At 36.3% G+C, this 26,088-nt stretch overlaps 1 protein-coding gene across 1 annotated transcript in view; it reads left to right on the top strand.

Moving 5' to 3' along the window:
* SLC26A7 (solute carrier family 26 member 7) overlaps positions 1-26,088 on the top strand; it is a 260,877-nt gene that overhangs the window by 64,195 nt on the left and 170,594 nt on the right. The window lies entirely within an intron of this gene.

Genomic DNA, 26,088 nt, shown 5'->3' with positions numbered 1-26,088 from the left:
CTTGACTCTGAGAGAGAAATATGTGATTAGTTTCAACATACAGACCTTATAATAGTCTATTGTTCTTGCTATAAAGTAAGCTGGCCTACAATATATGACTGTTTAGGAAATCACATCCTATTGGAGCTTAAAATGAAAATTATTGTCTTGTTAATAAACTTAATGGTTACCAAATTTCATATTACTTAATTTTATGTTGTAAAGAAGGGAAAAAATATACTGCTTACAAAAATTAGGGAATATTTTTAAATGAATATGAATGATAAAAAAGCATTTTTTAATTAAATAAGAACATCAGAAAAGCAAATGACAAGTCAAAGAAAGTTTTTTACTTATTCAAATGATATGCAAACTCAATTATTGTGATTGAATAGGAAGTGACATATTGGTGGAGGTGAACAAAAACATGTCAAACTGGATGAGAGTGCCACACATTGACTGTTCAATAGGGTGTATGGTCACCTAACACTGCCAAACCACACTGACAGTGATGGGGCATGGACAAGATCAGATTGTACAGCAGTTCTTGTGGGGTCCTCTGCCACACTTGCTCCAGGGCAACTTCCAGCTCAAGAAGTGTTGTGAGAGGCATTGGGTGGTTTGCCAGACATCTTCCCAGTGCATCCCAAGCATGTTCAATGGGATCCAGGTCTGGATAATGTGAAGAACAGTCCATGTGTTTGATTCCTGCCTCCTGAAGCATGTTGTTGATGAGATATGCACAGTGGGGTCTTGCATTATCATCCATGAAAAGAAAGTAGTTTCCAACTGCACCAGCATAGGGTATGACTATAGGGTGCAGGACTTCATCTTGATAACTGACAGCAGTCAGCAATCTGCTTCTGATAATGTGGAGGTTGGTACAACCACCAATGCTGATGCCAGCCCACAGCATGATCCACCACCACTGAAGGAGTCCCTTTCTTGCATGAAATGTGGATTTTCCCATGTTCCTCATTCATATCAGATCAGGACAAGTTGATTGTTAGGCTGCAGACTGAACCATGACTCATCAGAGAAGAAGACAGTTGACCACTCATCATGGGTTCAGTGACAATGCTCATCAGCCCACCTTACCACAGGTTCTACGGTGTTCAGCAGATAATAAAATGCATAACATTGGTTGCCAGGCACGTAGTCCAACATAATGGAGCCAATTTCATATGGTCAGGGTGCATATCCATCATCTAGTGACAGTAAGATACTGTCCTCGCAGTTCTGTTGCATTGCTGTGCCTGTACCTTCTTGCCAATAAGGTCAAGTAGTGGTCATCTCTTGCTGTTGTGGCAGATGGGTGGCCCTGTCCTTGTCTTCTTTGTACTGTGCCAGTCTCTTGGAAATGATTCCACAATCTGATAATCATGCTTTGGGATGTTCCAAGTGCTGTTGCCACTACTGTCTGTGTTTGACCAGCATCAAGGTGTCCTATAGCTCTCCAGGCTTTGCATTCCAGCAAATTGTGTTGCAGGGGAATCGCAAGGACTGGGAAATTGCAAGATGTGCACTTTCAAGATCAAGAAGTGTACAGATACTCTAGTATACTTTCAGCCTTTGTATAGTGCATTTTCACCAATGAAATAAAAGTAGGTTTTGCATCTCATTTGCATAATCCAATAACTTTTCTTTGACTTGTCATTTGCTTTTCTGATGTTCTTATTGAATAAAAACGTCAAAAGCTTTTTTTGTATCACTTCATATTTACTTTGAAATATCCCCTAATTTTTGTGAGCAGTATATTTTTTTATACTTTTCTAGGTCTTTAGCTGTGGCCTTTAACAAAAACAAAATTAACAAAAGAAAAACAAATAGAAATTTATGAATATGTATCTGATATATATATGGGAGGAACTCAGGGATGAGTAACTTAATAGAGATAGCTAAAACCTAATACAAGTGAGATTAAATATTATCTTCATCTAAAGCAAAGGAAAAAGGGTGTGGGGTAGGCAAGTTATTGGAAGGTGACCAAAAAACCTATTGCAAAAAAGGGTAAGGTTATCTAATGTAGTAACATTTGTTTATCTTTTCTCTTGTTTCTGTTGCCTGAGGAGATATAGCTGAAAGAATATTTTTACAAGAAATGTCTGAGATTTTACTGCCTATGTTTTCTTCTAGGATTTTTATAGTTTTGTGTCTAATATTTAGTCTTTAATCCATTTTGAGTTTAATCTTTTATTTATTTTTAAAATTTTATTTAGACAATTAATTTTATCAGGGTGACATTGATCAATTAAAGTACATAGATTCAGAAAAAACATCTCCTGATCATTTTGACATTTGATTATGTTGCATACCCACCAACTTGTCCTTTATTACCTTTTATTTGTTTTTCTTTACACCCCTCCCCTTTCCCCACCACCTCCATCTCCTCCTGTCCCCTCCCCCTGGTAACGACTGCATTCTTTTCCATGTCCAAGAGTCAATTTTGTGTCCCACCTATGTATGGAATCATACAGTTCTCAGTTTTTTCTGATTTACTTATTTCACTCAATATAATGTTATCAAAGTCCATCCATGTTGTCATAAATGATCCTATGTCATCATTTCTTATGGCTGAGTAGTATTCCACATCTTCTTTATCCAATCTTCTATTGAAGGGCTTTTTGGCTGTTTCTATGTCTTGGCCACTGTGAACAATGCTGCGATGAACATGGGGCTGCATGTGAATTTGTGTATTAATGTTTTTGAGTTTTTGGGGTATATACCCATTAGAGAGATTGCTGGGTCATATGGCAGTTCTATTCTTAATTTTTTGAGGAACCACCATAATTTCTTCCATAATGGTTGTACTACTTTACTTTCCCACCTCCACAGCCTCTCCAACACTTGTTATTTCCTGTCTTGTTGATAATAGCTAATCTAACTGGTGTGAGGTGGTATCTCATTGTAGTTTTTATTTGCATATCTCTAATAGCAAGTGAAGATGAGAATTTTTTCATTATCTATTGGCCATTTGTATTTCTTCATGGAAGAAGTGTCTGTTCATGTCCTCTTCCCATTTTTTTTATTGGATTGTTTGCTTGTTTGTTGTTGAGTTTTGTTAATTCTTTATATATTTTGGATATTATTACCTTATCTGAACTGTTGTTTGAAAATATCTCCCATTTAGTTGGCTGTCTGTTTTGTTGTCAGTTTCTTTTGCTGTGCAAAAGCTACTTAGTCTGCTGTAGTTCCACTTATTTATCTTTGCCTTTACTTCCTTTGCCTTTGGAGTCAAATTTATAAAATGTTCTTTATGTTTAAGGTCCATGAGTTTAGTACCTATGTTTTCTTTTATGTAATTTATTGTTTTAGATTTTATACTTTGGTCTTTGATTCATTTTTAATTAATTTTTGTGCAAGGAGACAAACTATAGTCAAGTTTTATTCTTTTGCACATGGCTCTCCAGTTTTCTCAGCATTATTTATTAAAGAGGCTTTCTTTTCTCCATTGTGTGTTTTTGGATTTTTTTATCAAAGATTATTTTACCATATATATGTGGTTTTATTTCTTGGTTCTCTATTCTGTGCCATTGGTCTGAGTGTCTATTTTTCTGGAAATACCATGCTGTTTTGATAACCATGGCTGTATAATATAATTTGAAGTCAGAAATTGTAATGCTCCCTGCTTTGTTCTTTTTCCTTAGGATTACTTTGGTTATTCAGGGTTTTTTATAGTTCCATATAAACCTGATGATTTTTTGTTCCATTTCTTTAAAAAATGACATTGGAATTTTGATGTGAATTGCATTAAACTTGTATATTGCTTTGGGTAAAATCCTCATTTTAACTATATTTATTCTTCCTGTCCCAGAACAAGGAATATTTTTTTTCATTTCATTGTATCTTTTTTGATTTCCCTTAACAATACTTTGTAGTTTTCATTATATAGGTACTTTACATTTTTTGTTATGTTTATTCCTAAGTACTCAATTTTTTTGTTGTTGCAACTATAAAAGGGATTATTTTTTTGAGTTCATTTTCTGAAGTTTTATTTTTGGCATATAAAAGGCAATAGATTTCTGTATATTAATTTTGTATCCTGTGACCTTATTGTATTGGTTTATTGTTTCTAATAGTCTTTTTGTGAAGTCTTTGGGTTTTCAATGTACAAGATCATATCATCTGCAAAAAGTGAAACCTTTACTTTTTCTTTCCTAATATGAATGCCTTTTATATCTTACTCTTGTCTGAATGCTCTGGCTAGAACTTCCAGCACTGCATTGAATAAGAGTGGAAAGAGTGGGCAACCTTGACTTGCTCCTCATTTTATAGGAAAAGTTTTTATCTTTGTACCATTTAATATGATGTTAGCTGATGGTTTGTCACAAATGGTCTCTATTATGTTGAGATATTTTCCTTCTACATCCATTTGTTGAGTGTTTTAACCATAAAATGATGTTGTATTTTATTAAATGTCTTTCTGCATCTAATGATAGGATCATATGGTTTTTGGTTTTTGTTTTGTTGATATGGTGTATTATGTTAACTATTTTATGTATGTTGAACCATCTTTGTGATTCTGGGATGAGTCCCACTTAATCATGATGAATTCTTTTTTTAATGCGTTGTTGTATTTGATTTGCTAGTATTTTGTTTGGGATTTTTGCATCTGTATACATTAGAGATATTGGTCCATAGTTTTCTTTTTTGTGTTGTCCTTGCTAGGTTTTGAAATGAGAGTTAGGTTGGCCTCATCAAATGTGTTTGGAAGTGTTGCTTCTTCAATTTTTTGGAAGCCTTTAAGTCCAATACAATAGGAACCAAGTCTTCTTTGAATGTTTGATAGAATTTACTAGTATAGCCGTCTGGCCCTGTACTTTTATTTTTGGGGAGGTTTTTTATAGTTGTTTTTATTTCCTCCTTGCTTATGGGTCTGTTTAGGCTATCTACTTCTTCATCACTCAGTCTAGAAAGATTGTATTGTTCTATAATTTTTCCATTTCTTCTAGATTGTTAAATTTGGTGGCATATAGTTTTACATAGTATTCTATGATAATTCTTTTTATTTCTTTTATTTTTTTCTTTTTTTGTATTTTTCTGAAGCTGGAAATGGGGAGGCAGTCAGACAGACTCCCGCATGCACCCGACTGGGATCCACCTGGCATGCCCACCAGGGGGCGATGCTCTGCCCATCCAGGGCATTGCTCTGTCGCAACCAGAGCCACTCTAGCACCTGGGGCAGAGGCCAAGGAGCCATCCCCAGTGCCCGGGCCATCCTTTTGCTCCAATGGAGCTTTGGCTGTGGGAGGGGAAGAGAGAGACAGAGAGAAAGGAGGGGGGATGGGTAGAGAAGCAGATGGGTGCCTCTCCTGTGTGCCCTGGCCAGGAATTGAACCCGGGACTTCCACACGCCAGGTCGATGCTCTACCACTGAGCCAACTGGCCAGGGCCGATAATTCTTTTATTTATGATATCTGTGGTGATTTCTCCTCTTTCTTTTTGGATTTTGTTTATATTGGTTCTTCCTCTTTTTTCCTTAGTCATTCTTGCCATGGTTTGTCAATTTTGTTGATATCTTTTCAAAGAACTAGCTTCTTGTTTGGTTGATTTTTTTTCTATATTTTTTTGTTCTCTATTTCATTTATTTCTGCTCTGATATTTATTATTTCCTTTCTTTTGCTGGTTTTGGGTGTCTTTTGTTCTTTGTCTAATACCTTAAGATGTGATGTTAAGTTGTTTACTTGGTCTCTTTCTTGTTTGTTCATATAAGCCTATAGTGATATGAACTTCCCCCTTATTATTGCTTTTGCTACATCCCAGAGATTCTGATATGTTCTATTGTCATTTTCGTTTGTCTGTATATATCTTTTGATCTCTGCTATTATTTTGTCTTTGACCCACTCAGTTTTTAGGCATATGTTTTTTAATTTCTGCATTTTTGTGGCTTTGTTTACTTTTGTTTTACAGTTGAATTCTAGTTTCAGAGCTTTGTGGTCAGAGATATTCTTGGTATAATTTCTGAACTTGTTGATGTTAGTTTTGTGGCCCAACATATGGTCAATTCTTGAGACTGTTCCATGTACACTGGAGAAAAATATATACTCTGACATTTTGGGGTGAAATGTCCTGTAGATGTCTATCATATCCAGTTGTTCTAGTGTTTTGTTTAAGGCCAATACTTATTTATTGATTTTTTGTTTGGATGGATGATCTAGAGCCTTCAGTGGTGTAGTGAGGTCTCCAAGTATAATTGTATTTTTGTCGGTTTTTATTTTTAAATCAGTTAGTAGATGTATTATATACACTTTGGTGCTCCGTGGTTGGTGCATATATATTAAGAAGTGGTATGTCTTCTTGATTCAGTGTCCCCTTTATCATTATGAAATGATCATCTTTGTCTGTGATTACCTTTACTGTCTTTTAGGCATCATTGTTATATATGATTATGGCTACCCCTGCTTTTCTCTGGATATTATTTGTTTGAAGAATTGTTTTCCAGCCTTTCACTTTGAATTTGTTTTTATCCTTGTAGCTTAGATGTGTTTCTTGAAGGCAGCATAGAGTTGGATTTTCTTTTTTGATCCACTCTGGTGCTCTGTGTGTTTTTGTTGGGGAGTTCAGTCCATTTACATTTAATGCAATTATTGACAGTTGAGGGTTTCCTATTGCCATTTTATATATGGCTCTGCATGTTGTTTGGTTCTTCTCTTTTATTTTTCTCTCATTTGTTTATGTTTGGTTGTATTCCATACTTCTTTTCTCTTTATCTTCTTTTTTTTTTTTAAGACGTGTGTTTCTGTAGTGCTTTTATCAGGGGTGGTTAGCATTAGGTAATAAAAAAGATATATATCATATTCGTTGTAATACATTATCTCATGAATGCTTCTGCCGTCTATCCTTCTTTACTACTGTTAATCTTTGTCCTCTCCCCTTTTTTTGTTTTTTGTTGTCACAGATTAATCTTGATTATATTGTGATCTTGTTGGAGCCTTTACTTGTAATTTTGTTTTGTTCTGTTCTGTTCTTTGTATCTGGTCAAATAACCCCCTTTAGCATTTCCTGAAGTGGGAGTTTTCTGGTGATAAATTTTCTCATTTTTTCTATATCTGTGAATGTTTTTATTTCCTCTTCATATTTGAAGGATAGCTTTGATGAATATAGTATTCTTGGCTGGAAGTTCCTCTCTTTCAGTACTTTAAATATTGGGGTCCACTCTCTTTTGGTTTGTAGAGTTTCTGCTGAGAAATCAGATGATAGTCTAATGGGACTTCTTTTTTAAGTTATGTTCTTCTTTTCCCTGGCTGCCTTGAGAATTTTTTTTTTTGGCATTGGTTTGTGATAATTTCATTACAGTGTGTCTTGGAGTAGGTCTTTTTGGGTTAAGGTAACTCGTTGGTCTGTTTACCTCTTGGATTGGAGGCTCTAATTCTTTTATAGGCTTGGGAAGTTCTTGTCCATTATTTGTTTGAATATGTTCTCTATTCCATTTTATCTCTCTTCTCCTTCTGATATACCCATTATTTTTATGTTGCTCTTTCTGATGTAGTCAGACAACTCTTTTAGGACTTTCTCATTTTTTAAAATTTGTGCGTCTCCTCTTCTTTCTGTAGTATCTCTAGTTACCTGTCTTCTATGTCACTAATTTTCTCCTCTGTTCAATTTGCTAAGCTTGTAGCTCATGTTTTAGTTCATGTATTGAGTTTTTCCATCTCTGTTTGATTCCTTTTTATAGTTTCAATTTTCTGGGTGAAGTATTCTTTTTGTTCATTAAATTGTCTTATGAGCTCTCTAAATTGCCTTTCTGTGCTTTCTTATATTTTCTTGAGTATTTTTAGGACTTCAATGTTTAAATCTCTGTTATTTAACTTTAAGGTTTCCAAGCAGTTAAAATTTTTTTTCTAGAGATTTTTCATCATCTATCTGAGCCATATCTCAGTCTTTTGTATTTATGATGTTTGATTTCTTTTTCATTAATGGCATTTGAGAGTGGTATTGTTAATAACACTAATAAAAGATAATTAAAAATAAAATAAGGATTGAAAGATACAGTGGAAAATGAAAATTCTATAATAAGTGGAACAAAAACTACAGAGAACAAGAAGCCAGAACTGAGGAAAGAATACAAAAGAGATAAAAAATGAAGTAAAAATTTGCAAAATGCCACAAAGAAAAATATAAATCCAAAAATTAATAATTTTTCAAATGACAGAAAAAGAAAAGAAAAAAATGTAAAAGTTTTTGAATGAAACCATCATTAAAAACAATACTAAAAAATGTAATAACTATGGATAATAAAGTTCAAAAGGAAAAAATATTTAAAAAGGAAGAAGATAAGTTGACCAAAATGGGAAAAAAAGAAAAAAAGTTATAAAAATGTAATTTTTAATAGTTTTGAGAGGTAGCTTTTTTTTTTTTTTTTTTTTTTTTTTTTGCAGGTGGCCCTGTACTACAGGTTTTGCTTCTGTGAGGCTCTTGGGCAGAAGTTTGCTGTTGTGTTGCTGTGGCGATGATGTAGACTGGGCCTCAGTCTTGTTGGTGGGGGGGGGCTTGTAAGAGCTTGGAGGCTCGACAGTGGGAGTCTCAGTTTTCCAGGTGCCTCTTCCCATATCTTTTCCACCTGAACTAGCAGCCTGGGGACTTAGCTGTGAGGTTCACTCCAGCCACTGCTTGCAAAACAAGAAGCTCTAAGAGCAGCCAGGTCCTTCCTCCAGTACCACTCAAAGCACCGTCCTGGGTAAGGCAGTGCCAACCAGAGCTGCCAGTAAGAGTAGGCAGGGCTGGGAGCTGATTGCAAATCAAGTGCCTTTCTAAGGGCCCCTGGGCATGTCTAGTATGCCTCAGTGCTTCATGGGTCTAATCTCCACAGGCTTCTCCCTTGTGCACTCTTTGGTAGCCCACCACTAGCCATGTGCACACCCAACCCCCATGACTTCAGCAGTGCACACAGATGTCTGTAACCACCCATTTAGGCACATAGCACCTGTGATCTCAGTCTGAGCTGGGATTACAGGGATGTGTTTTGAAGCCTGTATCAGCCCTGTGGAAGTGCCCCGCCTGGGCAGTTCCAGGCCTGGGGATCTCAGCGTTTGCGCACGTCTTGTGCTGGTAGTTGTAAATCTGGGAATGCACAAAGATGCCAGTAACAGCCCACACAGATGTCTATCTCTGATAATCTTGGACTAAGCCCTCCAGCCCACACACATGTGGACCCATGCCAGTGGTGCCAGGTGGAGCCACTTGCATAATGCACTTCCCATGTTCATGAAGCAGGGAGTGCACAGCTTGCCACCCATGCACACCCCTCATTTGTGATTTCAGGCAAAGCTAGCATGTTCTTTCTCCTGCTTGATCATCCACCCTAGCCCTGCTCTTTCCCGCTGCATCAGACCCTCCACTTCTCTCAGCTTTAGACAAAAGTGCTCCTTCCTCAGATCAGTGAAGAAAGCGAAATACCCTATTCTCTGTCTTATTTCCTTCAGAGTGGATTATATATTCAGTCACCTTTTCACCTAATCATACCTTTGTCTGGTGTGTGTATATTTCAGTTGCTCCTGAGATTTTTTTTTCTCTGTGTTTAGTTGTTGAATTTTCAAGGGGAGATATTGGGAGCACCCCTCACGGTGCCATATCTCTGAACTGATTTTTTTTGTTAGACAAGAACATCAGAAAAGCAAATGACAACTCTAAGAAAGTTGTTTAATTATGCAAATGAGATGCAAAACCAACTTTTATTTCATTGATGAAAATGCACCATTTCTCTGACATCACTCCCTTGAGTTTATTCTTGTGTAGAGTGAATTAGTTTCATTTTTTTGCACAAATCTATCCAAGTTTTCGAACAGCATTTATTGAAGAGATTATTGTCTTTACCCTATTGTATATTCTTGCCATTTTTGTCAAATATTAAAAAAAAAACATATAAGCATGGTTTGATGCTTTATTCTGTTTCATTGATATGTATGCCTGTTTCTATGTCAGCATTATGTTGTTTTGGTTGCTATGGCTTTGTGTATAGTTTGCTATTAGGTAACACAATTCTAATTTTGTTCTTTTTCAAGATTCTGTGTCTATTTGGGGTCTTTTGTGTTTTCATGTACACTGCTCACAAAAATTAGGGGGTCAGAGAATGTGCAGATACTCCAGTACTTTCAGCCTTTCATATAGTGCATTTTCACCAATGAAATAAAAGTTGATTTTGCATCTCATTTGCATAATACAACTTTCTTTGACTTGTCATTTGCTTTTCTGATGTTCTTGTTTAATAAAGTCAAATGCTTCCTTTTTTTTTTTTTTTTTTTTTGGTATTTTTCTGAAGTTGGAAATGGGGAGGCAGTTAGACAGATTCCCACATACGCCCAACGGGGGATCCACCCTGCATGCCCAGCAGGGGGTGATGCTCTGCCCATCTGGGGCGATGCTCTGTTGCAACCAGAGCCATTCTAGCACCTGAGGCAGAGGCCATAGTGCCATCCTCAGCGCCTGGGCCAACTTTGCTCCAATGGAGCCTTGGCTGCGAGAGGGGAAGAGAGAGACAGAGAGGAAGGAGAGGGGGAGGGGTGGGGAAGCAGATGGGCACTTCTCCTGTGTGCCCTGGCTAGGAATCGAACCCGGGACTCCTGCACACCAGGCCGATGCTCTACCACTGAGCCAGCCGGCCAGGGCTAATGCTTCCTTTTTTATCACTTCATATTCATTTTGAAATATCCTTTAATTTTTGTCAGCAGTGTAAATTTTTGGAACATTGTTTTAGTTCTGTGAAATACACTATTGGTATTTTGGTAGAAAAAGACAACACACAGGCTAGCAGAACATATTCATGATAAATTTGATAAGAAATTAATATCTAAAATTTATGAATAACTTATAAATCTCAAGACCAATAAGCAAACAATTTAATAAATAATAGGCAAAGGACCTGAATAGACATTTCTTCAAATTAGACATACAGATGGCCAGGAGACATATGAAAAGATGGTCAATGTCACTAATCATCAGACAAATATTTTTAAATGGATAAATTTAAATTCACATTATTCAGAGGTTAGACGTTACTATGCTTTGTGTTGATGAAAAATGAAGAAAACTTGCTTTTGGTTTTCAATATCACAGAGCCCTATACTGTTAGTTTAGAATAGTACTTTGTTTCTTTGCCAGGGTTTCTAAATAAATGCTGATATTTTTATGTAAAAAATTATGATGATTTAACCATTAGATTAGAAAAGAAATTTTGCATCATGTATGAAATTTTGCATCATCTATAGGATAAGTTACACTGGAACATTTAGAACAGGGGTCTCAAACTCAACTCAGCATGTGGGCTGCAGAGCAAGATTACAGCCGTTCGGTGGGCCGCACTAGGTCTACAAAAGGCAACTGTTACGCAACACTTTTCAGTGTCACAAAACGACCAGAAACTGTAGTTCGCATCACAACTGCTGTTAACTAAGCTAATATCTAGCTAGGATGCTAGAGAAATGAAAAATACAAGTAGGCCCCTAGGCTTACTTAATTTTATCCAAAATATTTTGAACTTCGTGGATTAGTCTGCGGGCCGCACAAAATTGTTCGGCGGGCCGCATGCGGCCTGTGGGCCGCGAGTTTGAGACCCCTGATTTAGAAAGTATACTTTGGCATGGAATCTGGTGGTGATAATTTAAATATGAAATTTCATTTGGATCTTTTAGGTGAAATGTAAACTAGCAGAGCTGAGATCAGCTCAGAGGTTAGAACAGAGGACAAAATAAGGCTGTGTTAGAAGAGAGTGAATTAATACATTTATGAGATTTTACTCTGTGCTTCCTACTTCTGAATGTTTACAACTATTAATTTTTGGAGGGAAGTTACTTAGACTGATGAGAAAGAAATGTTACTAATATTTCTTGGAGCACAAATTAATATAAAAAATATTTGAAACTCTTGTACAATGAGCCATTCACCACTCTTAATTGTCACAGCTGGAGTACTCATATTTCTTAAAAAATTCAGGTTTGTTTAATCAAAATATTCATTAATTAATTCTGGTACTAGTAATCTTTACTATCAATTTTAAAAGAAAGCATAGCCCTCTACCTTTACTCTGTTCTTAGGTCACTATAGGTTTGGGGTCTCTATCTTCTGCTACTATAATGGTTTTATATTGTTTTCTTTCTAAGAAATAAGCTGTTTCTATGTTACCAAAATAATCAAATTACATAGTTCAAATAGCTAAAATATCTATTGCTTTCGTTGTTCTGAAAAGTCAAGTGTTCTTGACTCAATGCAAATTTTTATGGAGCAATTTGAATCAGATTCAGGTAGTGGTATGTGCTTATTTGTGCCCTATCAGATTATAAAACAGACCTTCCATAGATCTCAAGAAGTAGACATGGCAAAAATACTTTCTTTTCTATATGTGACATGCACACAAAGCACTTGTCACCAATACCAGCTAAGGACAGATAGGTTACTTTTTTGCTTCTAATTGAAACCTGTTAACTAGTATCCTAAGGTAAGGGGTTTCTCTCAGAAGTGTTAAACTCTATTAAAGCTTTCCACTGGTTCTTAGAAAAGTTATCCTGAAATTTCTGGGATATTTATATCAAAGGGAGCCTCTGAACACTGTCATAAATTCCTTATATTCCCAAGAAAAGTAAATGAAATCAGGCCTAACTTATTTTTTATATGGCCCTTCTGTTGATGTTAGCTATTCTGACAGATGTGACATGAATCTCGTTGTAGTTTCAATTTACATTTCTCTCATGATTAGTGACATTGATCATCTTTTCAAATGTCTATTGGCTGTCTGTATGTCCTCTTTAGAAAAGTGCCTATTTATGATAATTTCTTATCATAAAAAGTAAAACCAGATCACCTCTGGACACCACACACAAGAATAAACTCAAAATGAATTAAAGGCTTAATGATTAGACTTGAAATCATAAAAATTTTAGAAGAAAATGTAGGCAGTAAAATCTGAGACATTTTTTGTAGCAACATTTTTTTCTGATGTATCTCCTTGGGCAAGGGACATGCACAAAAAATAAACAAATAGTACTATAGCAAACTAAAATGTTTTTGTACAACAAAGAAAAATATCAAAATAAAAAGACAAGTCCTGGCTGGTTTGCTCAGTGGTAGAGTGTCGGCTCAGTGTGTGGACTTCCCGGATTCAATTCCTGGTCAGGACACATAGGAGAAGCACCCATCTGCTTCTCCACTGCTCCCCCTTTCACTTCTCTCTCTCTCTCTCTCTCTCTCTCTCTCTCTGTCCTTCCTGCAGCCAAGGCTTGATTAGAACAAGTTGGCTCTGGGCACTGAGAATTGCTCCATGGATCCCATCTCAGGCACAAAAAGGTGGCTCCAGTTGCAATAAAACAAGGGCCCCAGATGGGCAGATGGGCAGAGCATCAGCCCCTAGTGGGCTTGCCAGGTGGAACCTGGTCAGGGCACATTTGGGAGTCTGTCTCTGCCTCCCCTCCTCTCACTAAAATTAAAAAGAAAAAGAAAATAAAAGAAAAAAATGAAAAGACAACCCACTGAATGTGAGAATATATTCACTAATATATGGCATTTCTAAATTCCTTCACATATAGTGTTTTATGTTTTCCTTTGTTCTTCAAGTTTTATATCTAAATTTATATACTTCTAACGAACTATCTTTCTTTAAAATTGTTTTTTTCTTAATGAACTTTGCACATCTTTCTTCAGTTACTAAGTAAGTAAATATTAGTTTTTTTCCTCCAAGTTAACATTTAACTTTGGTGGTTTTATTAAGGCCCACACAATCAAGTAAACACTAATTGAACTGTCTTTTTAAAATATTTTTTCCTTAGAAATAAGCAACAGGAGAAAAAACCTTAGAATCTCAGATGCCCAAATTCAGATCATAGTTTTAGCTTTGGCTAAATCAACAAGTATCTTTGATGTTTTATTGCCTGTTCTATAAATTGGTGATAATTATACCTATTGGAATCCATTCCCTGTTTGAAATGACTGAACATTGTAGGTATTATTTATTTATTTATTTATTAAAGTGAGAGGAGGGGAGATAGAGAGACAGATTCCCACATGCACTCCGACTGGGATCCACCTGGCAGCCCTGTCTAGGGCTGATACTTGAATCAACTGGGCTATCCTCAGTGCCTGAAGCTAAGCCTTGGACCAACTGAGCTATCCTAGTGCCTGGGACTAAAGCTAAAACTAATCAAGCCACTGGTTCCCAGAAGGGAAAAGAAAGAAAAGGGGGAGAGAGAGGGGAGAGGAAGCAGATAATTGCTTCTCATGTGTGCCCTGACCAGGCATTGAACCCAAGTCATTGGCATGCTGGGCCAACACTTAATCCACTAAGCCAATTGGTCATGGTCTTATGATAGGTATTTATTTAATGAAAGCCATTATCTTTGTGTTAGTAATAAATAGTTGAATGTAACAAATTACAAAATTTTAAGAAGTGTTACTTAAGAATTAGATACCAATGCTTTTCCTCTATAAAGGAATCTTAATCAGATATAAAAAACTAAATAATAAAATATAATCTTATCTTTTCTGCAAGTTAAAAATAAAGATGTCTTTAAAGTTTATAAAACTTAAAAAAATATATATCTGCTATTAATGTGGGTTGGTCATGAGAATTGAATAAATGCTCTGGTTTTGGGTTAGTTTAAAAATATTTTAATCTATTCAGTTTACCCCCACAAGCAGTTATTAACCCATTTAATAAACTATAAACAGTGCTAAAATATTTTTAAAAATAAGCTGAAGCAATGATTACAAAGGTCACATCTGCCTTGGGATCCTGGATTACCAACTGAATTCTTTTTTTCTGTTCTTGAGATTCAAATATCTGAATAATATATAGTTTTCACACAGATAAGAGGGTAAAGTTTAACTTCTCTCTAGAATGTAAAACAATTTTAATTAGAAAATGTTGATATATCTTTTTATTAACAAGAAAGATTTCCGGGCCCTGGCCAGTTGGCTCTGCGGTAGAGTGTCGGCCTGGCGTGCGGGGGACCCGGGTTCGATTCCCAGCCAGGGCACATAGGAGAAGCGCCCATTTGCTTCTCCATCCCCCCCCCTCCTTCCTCTCTGTCTCTCTCTTCCCCTCCCGCAGCCAAGGCTCCATTGGAGCAAAGATGGCCCGGGCTCTGGGGATGGCTCCTTGGCCTCTGCCCCAGGCGCTAGAGTGGCTCTGGTTGCAGCAGAGCGACACCCTGGAGGGGCAGAGCATCGCCCCCTGGTGGGCGTGCCGGGTGGATCCCGGTTGGGTGCATGCGGGAATCTGTCTGTCTCTCCCCGTTTCCAGCTTCAGAAAAATACAAAAAAAAAAAAAAAAAAAGAAAGATTTCCCCCAAAGGCTCAATAAAAATTACAAAATTCATAGTTCATCTTATTAAATATGGATTTCTCTGTGATAGTACCAATATCTCAACCTATAACAGCCTATGATAAGTTTGGCAATACTAGTTTCACTAGCATAGCAACATGTGAATACTGTTCTAAGTAATTATGCACAGTTCCATACATTAAACCCAAGAACACAAGGCAAATTTAGCAATCTATTCAACTACCCTTGTGAGAAGATTTCATTTCCTTCCTTATAAATGAGGAGTTTCAGAACTGGAAAACAGTTTTATTCTCAACCCCATCTCTGCAATATAAGCAAAGCACTTTCCTAGTTTGGGCACTCCTGAAGGCTGCAAGATAGGAACGAAGAATGTTAAGAAAAGGGGATAGAAAAGTCAGAAGGAAATCAGAGCCAATTGAAACATTTCCTTTTATAATGAAATCAAAATTGTATATGCACAAATGGGGTTTATATGCAGAGAAAAACTACTTTGAAGACAAAGGCTCTCTGGGGTTTCTGAATCAAGAACATGTGTTGGTGGTCTATTGAAAACCCACACTTTCTTCCCAGTTATTGTGACATTTCTATTGTAAATTTTAGGAATGTTCAATATACCCTGAAAATGGACAGCATAAACTGAAGGGAAGAGGAAAGCAAAGTTCATCTTCATATTGATTCAATCAGCAGTTCAGGGTAGAAAATGTGATAGGTTTAACATTGAGAATTTTTAATAAAGGTTACTTTGAAATTTTAAATCAGAGAGCAAATATTTTTACAATTCAATCTTCTTGAGCTAAGCTCTCTCCATCCTCCACAATTCACTGAAAAATGCAATATCACAAAATTCAGTAATCAAATAATTCAAATTAAACTTAGTTTTCTAAACAACGGATGGCTGGATGCCACCTGAGCTTTGGCATGCTTGCTTGCCCACTTGGGCCAACTATGTCTCATGTACTGTTGTTGTGTCCAGCCATTACACATATCATGCTTTCCCTAAGTCACGTTTTGGGAGGAGACTTAATTTATCTCTTATAACAATAGTAAATGGATTTAATCTCAGTGGGATAAGCAGTGTTGGCAGAAATTTGCATATATTGGTGTTAAAAATAATAGAATGTTATGTTTTGGGGTGTTTTTTGTCTCTTTTTACTTTAGGTGTTTTGCTTTTATGTAAGAAAACACAGCCTGGAGTTGAGATTTTTAGCTTAATATTGCTTTTTTATCGGCCAGTACTACTTTAGGAAGAGGAATTTGGAAAGCAATTTAACAATACCCATTCAAAAATGTTTACTGATATGATATGTACACAAAGTTTAGAAGAGACATCAAATTTTTAAGAACAGAATGTACCAACAGCAATTTTAGAAGGGTCAGAAATGGCTTTCAGAATCCTTGAAAAGGAATCTAGCCTTCTTGGAGGTGGATATAAAACATAATCAAGTTGAAAGCAAGTTGAGACAAAGAGGGCATGTCTGGGTAATCATGGCTCATGTTTAGAGATTCCAAGGAGGTAAAAATTGCTTTAAAGAAGAAAGCCAGGGACATGTTTAACAGAATAATCTGGGGACAATTTACAAGGTACACAGAGATGGGAAGGGATTAGTATACATCCTTGATTTAAGAATCATTAGAATAGATTCACTCTACAAATATTTATTGACCACTTGATAGGTATTTAGATGCAGTTAAAAAATATCATCCCTGTGTCCCTGGAATTTTATTAAAATACTGAGCCGGGATGTGAAGTAGGGCAGGAGGAAACAGACAGACAAATGGTGAACAAGAGAATCTCAGTGTTAATGTAGAAAACAGGGTAGTGTAATTGAAGGCAGGTAATGTGATAGATTAAAGAGAATGATAATGTTCACCTTGTGTTAACTGAGGTTAACAGTCAAAGATTAAGTTGCCAATAGTATTAGTTTTTCTTAGCCTCATTTCCCTCTTGTAGATGGCTACCCTCTTGCTTATTTACATGATAATTCCTCTGTATCTGTATGTTCTGGTCCCTGGTGTTCTAATCACTTGTTCATATAAAGATACAAGTAAAATTGGGCTAAAGCCAATCCTAATGATCTCATTTTAAATTAATTACTTCTTTAAAGGCCTTATCTACAAATAAAGTCACATTACTAGGGCTTCAATATATGAATTTTAGTGGAATGCACTTGAATTCATAATACTCTTTTTGAGTTGTCTTAGAAGTGATACACATTTGATTTGGTGACTGTGTTAGTGGTTACTTGGCCAATTACCACAAACCTGGTGACTTAACACACAAAAACTTATACTCACATTTCTGGATGCCAGAAGTTCAAACTCACCATGTTAGCAGGGCCATGGCCCCTCTGAATGATCTAGGGGAGAATCCTTCCTTGTCTCTTCATGTTTCTGGTCCAGGTTCCAGGCACTCCCTGGTATGCATCACACCAAACTGTTTCCGCATGGGCTTCCCCTCTTTGTTCATGCCTCTGTCTCTTATAAGGGCACTTGTCATTGGGTTTTAGACATGTCTCTGTGCAGCAATTACATCAAGTATGTTTTCTGACCATAGTTTGAACACATGGTAGTAAGTATGTATAAATGCTATAATTTTTTTTCTGGAGATATTCCTAGTCTTGTTTGATAACTGATTAAAAGTCTTGTATTAGATATTAAGACTTGTAGATTGCATATTAATATTTATACTGACTATAAAATAGCACACTAACAGATTTATTAAAGTTTGCTGATTGTACTATCACTCTGTTGTTTCTCTAGTGAAACACAAAGCTATTTATGACAGATTCTTAACACAATAGCAGAGGAATGATAAGTAATAATACTAAAGGGTTTACATACTGTCTTTGGCATAGAATTTGGAATAATCTATGTGGTCCCTTCATAGATAGTTCAGAAATTTACTCAGAATTGCTACATAAGAATTGTCATGATATCATTATACATTTAAAATATTATAATTTTTTTCTCTCTTCAAGATTTCATTATAGCAAAACCTAGAACAACCAGAATACTGGTTAAAGTGTTATTTTGATATAATTTTCTGGTTGAGTGTTTGTTGAGCAGAAAGTTCATTTAGTTTTTAACACTCATTAATATTTCTTAACATTTAAGGTATTTTTCTTTACATCACAAAGTTTAACAGGATATACACAAGTTAGCTTTCTCTTTACGCACAAGTGTTTCTATTTAAGACCTTGTTTAGAGCTTCAGTAGCAATTGAACAATGAGAAACCATTGAATGGGTATGACCCAGAAATTATTGAAAAGGTATGATTCCTTTTTATTTCTTAGGAAAATTCTAAATATGAGCTTTTCAAGCTTTGGTTTTGCTTCATTATTATAAAGGTAGAGTTACTAAAACTCAAATTATTTGAATCAGCCAGACTATATCAAAAGTGAATTACTTGAAATTTGCTGCAGAAACAGCTCAATGCATTGCACATAATAGAACTTCCAAAAACATGTTGAATGCATGAATAAATAATAAAATAAAAAAAATTTTAAATATGATTTAGCACATGTATTGATAACAAGAAAAAATAATCTAGGTCCTTTCTCTCCTTGTAATTCTACTTATTCAAGGTGAAATGTACTCCTATTTACAGATTTATTGTTACAATTATTATGTTAGACCAAATGATTTGCTCACTCAACAATACTTATAGAATACTTCTTATTTGCCAAACACTATTTCAAGAGACAAGACTTTGTCAGTAAAAAAAAAAATAATAAAAGCACATTATATAAATAGTGTGTATGTGTGTAATTGGTCATTAATTGCTTCAAGAAAGTCTCCCTTCTAAAGAAAATAACAAACAATGTATATAATATGAATGTTATTTTCATAATTTAGAATATCTTGTAATGTATTTTCTTATGTTTCAAAATTTTATTTTATGTCAAGTTATAATTAATGGTTGATTTAATAAACTAATATTAATGTCTCAAATGAACTAAAATCTTACTTTATTAAACAGATTGGTCATTTTTGAGGAAAAAGCTTACTAATTTGTCCAAAAAGACATAAACTATAATTGGTTCTCTGAGATCTGGGAAGTCAGTAATAATCTTGAATAGAAATTTATTAAAATTCTATTGAAAAAATTATATTTAATGCAGTGACATTACTCAATGAGTACATAGGTTTTAGGTAAAAATTTCTATAGCATTTGAAGGGTTGGTTATGTTATATACCCATCACCAAAAGTCAAATCATCTTCTGTCACTGTACATTTGTCCCTCTTTACTCCTCTCCCCCATAACCTAACCCCACTGCCACCTTCTCTGATAATCACTTCAATTTTATCTATGTCCATGTGTCTAAGTTTTATATCCTACTTATGTACAAAATCATATAGTTCTAAGGTTTTTCTGATTTACATATTTCACTCACTATATTGTTCTCAAAGTCAATCCATGTTGCCATGATTGGAATTTCTTATGGCTGAGTAGTAACCCTGACCCTAACCCTAACCCTAACCCTAACCCATATATGTACCCCATATTCTCTATCCAATCCTCTACTGAAGGACATTTTGGTTTTTTTTTCCATTTCTTGGTCGCTGTGAATAATGCTCCAATGAACTTGGGGGTGCATGTGTCTTTATGTACTAATGTTTTTGAAATTTAGGGGTAGGTACCCAGTAGAGGGATGGCTGGGTCATATGGTAGTTCTATTCTTATTTTTTTGAGGAACCACCATACTTTCTTCCATACTGGTTATATTAATTTGCATTCCTGCCAGTAGTGAATGAGGGTTCCTTTTTCTCCACAGCCTTTCCAACACTTGTTATTTCCTGTCTTGTTGATAACAGCCAATCTAACAGGAGTAAAGTAGTATCTCATTATAGTTTTGATTTGTATTTCTCTAATAACTAGTGAAGATGAGCATTTTTTCATATATCTATTGGCCATTTGTATATCTTCTTGGGAAAAATGTATGTTCAGGTCCTCTCACCACTATTTTTCTTTTTTCGAAGTTGGAAGCAGGGAGGCAGTCAGACAGACTCCCACATGTCCCCCGACCAGGGTGGCCATTTCTCTGTCCATCTGGGGCATCACTCCATTGCTGCTGGAGCCAATACAGCACCTGAGGTGAAGGCCATGGAGCCGTTCTCAGCACCCAGGCCAACTTTGCTCCAATGAAGCCCCCGCTGCAGGAAGGGAAGAGAGAGATAGAGAGAAAGGAGTGGGGAAGGATGGAGAAGCAGATGGGCACTTCTCCCATGTGCCCTGACCAGGAATCGAACCTGGGACTTCCACATGCTGAGCCAATGCTCTACCGCTGAGCCAACCAGCAATGGCCATCTCACCACTTTTTAATTAGATTGTTTGGTTGTTTGTTGGTCAACTTTGTGAGTTGTTTATATACTTTAGATGTTAATCCTTTATTGGAGCTGTTATTTGTAAATATCATCTCCCATTTGTTTGACTTTCTATTTGTTTTGTTGTCAGTTTCTTTTGCTGTGCAGAAACTTTTTAGTTTGATATATTCCTATTTATTTATTGTTCCCCTAACTTCCCTTGCCTTTGGGGTCAAATTTATAAATTGTTCTATATGGCCAAGGTCCATGAGTTTAGTACCTATGTTTTCTTCTATGTAATTTATTGTTTCAGATATTATATCTATATTTAGGTCTTTGATCCTTTTTGAAATAATTTTTGTGTAGGGGAACAAAGTGTAGTTAAATTTCTTTTTTTTTTTTTTGCATGTGGCTTTCCAATTTTCCCAGCACCATTTGTTTATTTATTAATTTTCCAAGTGAGAGGCGGGGAGACAGAGGGACAGATAGCCATGTGCACCATAACCAGGATCCCCCTGACCACTCCCATCTGGAACTGATGCTCTGCCCATCTGGGGCAACCACCCAGGGTTCCAGCACCATTTATTGAAGAGGCTTTTTTTTCTCCATTGTGTGTTTTTGGCACCCTTATCAAAGATTATTTAGTTTTATTTTGAGGCTTTCAATTTTGTTCCATTGGTCTGTATGTCTGTTTTTCTGCTAATATCATGCTGTTTTGTAGTATCATTTAAAGTCATGTATGTGATACCTCCAGCTTCATTGTTTTTTTCTCATGATTACTTTGGTTATTTCGTTTTTTTAAAAAAATGTTTCCATAAAACCAATGATGTTTTGTTTTATTTATTTTAAGAGTGGCATTGGGATTCTAATAGGCATTGCATTAAATTTGTATATTGCTTTGGGTGATATGGCCATTTAAAAAATGTTGATTCTTACAATACATGAACATGGAATATTTTTTTATTTCATTGTGTGTTTTCAATTTCCTTCAATAAAGATTTGTTGTTTTCAGTACAGAGGTCCTTCACATCCTTCATTCAGTTTATTCCCAAGTATTTTACATTTTTGCAAATGTAAAAGGAATTTTTTTTTACTTTTTAGTACATTTTCTGAAGTTTTATTGTTGGTGTACAACAGGCGTCCCTAAACTGCGACCCATGGGCCGCATGCGGCCCCCTGAGGCCATTTATCTGGCCTCCCACCACACTTCCGGAAGGGGCACCTCTTTCATTGGTGGTCAGTGAGAGGAGCACTGTATGTGGCGGCCCTCCAACGGTCTGAGGGACAGTGAACTGGCCCCCTTGTGTAAAAAGTTTGGGAAGCCCTGGTGTACAGGAAAGCAACATATTTTTGTACATTGATTTTGTATCCTGCTTCTTTACTGTATTGGTTTATTGTTTCTAATAGCTTTGTGGTGGAATTCTTGAGGTTTTCTATATATAGAATTATGTCACCTGCAAAAAGTGATACCTTTACTTCTTCTTTCCAGATATGGAAGCCTTTTATCTTTTTTATTGCCTGATTGCTCTGGCTAAAATTTCCAGAATTACGATGAATAAGAATGGACAGAATGGGAGCTTTGTCTTGTGCCTGATTTTAGGGGAAAAGTCTTCATTTTTCACCATTTGTTATGATATTAGCTGATAGTTTGTCATATATGGCTTTTATTATGTTGAAGTTCTTTCCTTTTTTAACAATTCTATTTAGTTTTTTAAATAATAATTGTAGTACTTCAGCCTGCTGGGAACTACCAGTGTTTCTTGGAAAAAAACCTACTGAAGACACAAACTTATGTCAGTAGTGAGAGGGGCATGCCTGTCAATGGAAGAAAAGAAGACCTGCTGAATTTCCTTCTCCCTTAGGTTTTATTGATCAGAAGCAGAACAGAGGTAACAGGATACAAGGGAGGGAGATCAGGTGATAAGGGGAAAGTGATTAATGGCCATTTTGCTGACATGGAGAAAGGGCTAATTTGGGTCAGTACGTTCTTTTTCTTTTGCTAATTAACAAGCATGAAGGAAGGGACAATCTAAAACCTCTAAATTAATTTTCTATAGCCTGCTCACATGTATTCCTCTGTGTTTGCACAAAGGTCACTCATTCACACAGTTTCTTGTTGTTTGTATCCAAGAGACAACAAGGGCTTTTCAACTAAAGTTCCTCAATCCAAGTCATAGAGGGTTCAAGGTTAGATGGGTGATACCCTACATCACCCTTTTCTTTGTTTTAGTAAAGATTAACAAATAGGAAGTTGGTTAGGTGGTTGTACTGGAAGGTAAAGAGCAAGCATAGAGAGAAACAAATTTTTAGGGGTTTACAAGCATTTCTGTATTTTGTAAAAGTTCTTTAGCATGCCTGGTTAGATGTTTCAAAATGTCCTAGGTGACGGTGGGCACTCCATGATTACTTGGGAGTGACTTAGGTGTCCTTTTCTGGATTCATTTCTGCAGATGAATTTATTATCAGCTTCTGGATCTAGGAACCAGGTTGCTTTCTAGGGGCTGATGCCAATTTATAATGAAGCTTCACATTTCTTTTTCCTCACTGGTATTCAAAGAGTTCCTGTTGATGACAAAATTGGAACATACCTTCACCTCCAAGTTAGTAATTGATTGGATTCTGCCTCTCAGGGCCAGCTAATATCCTGGTACAACATGAGAGGCTTAAGCTGTTGCTCTTGGCTGCAGTAAGTCCAGAGGAGAAATGTTCAAAAAGTTAAGAGTAAAATAATCCTTATACTATTGTTCTTATGGGGTGAGTCTCTCCTCCTGACTTCCTCTTTTTTGTTTGTTAAGATATGTTTTTAAGGTGCAGTGAGCACATTTAATAAAAGCTTGTCTTGTTGGGTTATAAGGGATACTTGTAACATTTTTAATACTTCAGTTTTGTAAAGCCATTTGGAATATATTAGAAGTATAGTAAGGACCACTGTCTGTTTTAATTACTTCAGGGAAGCCGGGAATGGATATGGACTCCAAGAGGTGAGAAATAGCATGATGTGCTGCTTTTCCAGTAGAAGGTGTGTAGTGTGGATCATGCCCAAATGGCAATCTACACAATAAAGAAGAGTCCATAATTATTTCTTCTGCTTGTTTACATTAAATGGCTATAGTAGAGATATCCTTTATCCATGGAGGGAGCCCTTTTGCTACTGAAATCAAGTTGCTGACTCTAATATTGTTGCTCAAATAAGTTTGTAAATATGCTATATATGTTTGCTCGCTTATAGTATGCATTGGGTGTGGGGGACAGGCTGTAAGCCAGCAAAGTCATTATAGCCTAAGGCTTAGTTTTAAAACTAAGCCTCTCTCGCCCTTTTAATACTAAGATCTTTTCAAAACTAAGCTTTTCCCCACACCCTTGACTGTTGCATGATGTGGGTGGTGTGCTCTTATGAGAAATCCCATTTATGCCTCAGATAAGTGACTTTGTATCAGAGACTTCCTTATTTGTATACTGGCTTAAAGGTTTTGACTTCTACACTATACAATGGGGCAGACCAGGGGCTCCTCTCTCTCTGTCTCTCTGTCTCTCTCTCTTGGTTCCTGAAATTAGCATTGCATAGGAGAGGCAGTCAAGATGGCGGAGTGCTGAAGGAGAAGCCAGTTTGTGCAGAGAGGAGATGGGGAACAGAGGTGAATAAGGCTGGTGAAGTAGAAACCTTTGATACTAGGAAACTGGGATGAGTCAGTAGCTTTGGAAGCCCTGAATGGAAAAGGAAGTGTTTTCCTGCTGTGTGTATTTCTCGCCCGCTGGGTGTGAGCTGGATTAAATGTAATGGCCCACCAGTTCTTGGCTCTGTTGTTTCATTACCGTCTGTCCGAATCAAATGTGAACCTGCATGGGCCAGGCAGCTATGATAGTGATGTGGCTACTGGTTTTACAAATATTTTATACGTTTATGATGATCTCCATGTTCTTTATATAAACGTGGTTTTAGTAATAAAAACTTGGAACCAAATGGAGACAATATCCAATTAAACTCAGAAATCTTTTAGCCACTTTGTTTTTGAAAGATGAGATTCTCTGAATTTTCAGCATTAATTAATAGCCAATTTTTAAATGGTAGACATCCCAAGTATTTCAGTAAAGGTAGAGCATTAGAGCTTGTCCTAGTGCATTAGTATTTTATCTATAAATTGGATTAGAGTAAAATCTCTGGAAAATTCAGCGCTACTCAAACCAACTTTTAGTATCTAAGACAATAGGTGAGACTCTTTGTATATCCCTGGGGTTTTACTGTCTAACAAAACTTGTAACCTTTCCAGGTGAAAGCAAAGAGGTGCTGTGAACCAGCATGGCTAGTAATTCCAGGTTCTGAGTGGGAACGGCCAGAATTAAGAAAATAGGCTTAAAGAGAAAAAAAGATAGGCTCAGGAGGACTTTTTTCAATGCAGAAGATAGCTTGTAAAAGGTGTCTCCACTCCCACACCCACTTTATTTAAAGGCAAAGTCAAGTCATTAGCAAATCAGAGATTATTAAAACAAAGTGACATTTCCGAGGCAAACCAAAAATTCTCCCAGGTGCAGAAAACCCTCCACCCTGCATAACATCTCAATTTCACAAAACAGAGAATAAAAAGCAAACTGCCTCCAATCTTTCCAAGGAACATGGAGGATAGGACAAGCAGAAACAATCCAGCATCACAACTACATGGAGGTATGGAGAAAAACAGCCTTTACCAACTTAACCAAGCAAGTGAAGTGGGGGGTTGGGATGAGTGCAAATACTCAGTTTTATAGCCAATATGGAGAAGTGGGGGGAGGGGGAGAACTTAATCTTTTGCTAAGCCTTGAACTACAAGAGCTTTGCTACTTGTAGTCTCCCACAAAGAGGTATCCCTGTCCTTTTATAGACATGCTCAAATAGGCATTACATGATTTTATTATTATTGAAAAATATTGGCAATCACAGGAATAGCTGGTAATAAATTATGTGGATTTGAAACTACAAAATGTCTGGGAATAACTATTTTAATTATAGCTTTAGAGATTTTGCATAAATCTATTTCACTGGAAAGCTAGAATTACAAGGGCTTGTACATAGAATTATAGATAACTTTTTAAGTAATCTAGTAAACAGTCTTAATTTCAGCTACTAGTGCAACAATTCTTAAAGGATATTGGCAAGTCTTGCCAATATCTGTACTGAGAAAGGCCCAAAGTTGTACTGGAATGTCCTGCAACAAGCCTTTAGTCTCAAGATTATTTTCTTTTCATGGAAATTTCTTTAAAATTATTATTTTCCCAATTGGTGCAATATTTGATTTACTTTTAAATACATTTTAGCCTTCTGGAAGATATATGAGCAATTTTTGGTTTTAAGAAAACTTTACCCTGTTAGATTAACTGGAGTCAGACAATATTTGGAGAGCTCTCTCTGTTTTCTCAATTTCTGAGTGTCTCTCTTCTTCTCTCTGTAGCATCTCTAGTTGCCTGTCTTCAGTGCCACTGATTTTTTCTTCTATCAGGTTTGTTCTATTAGCTAAACTTACTACTTCAATTTTCAATTTATGTGTCAGATTCTTTATCTCT

The sequence above is a fragment of the Saccopteryx bilineata genome, chromosome 3 (assembly GCF_036850765.1).
Source record: "Saccopteryx bilineata isolate mSacBil1 chromosome 3, mSacBil1_pri_phased_curated, whole genome shotgun sequence".
In the NCBI taxonomy this organism is placed as follows: domain Eukaryota; kingdom Metazoa; phylum Chordata; class Mammalia; order Chiroptera; family Emballonuridae; genus Saccopteryx; species Saccopteryx bilineata.
The sequence above is the reverse complement of the archived record's forward strand: the minus strand, read 5'-3'. Positions and strand labels throughout refer to the sequence as shown.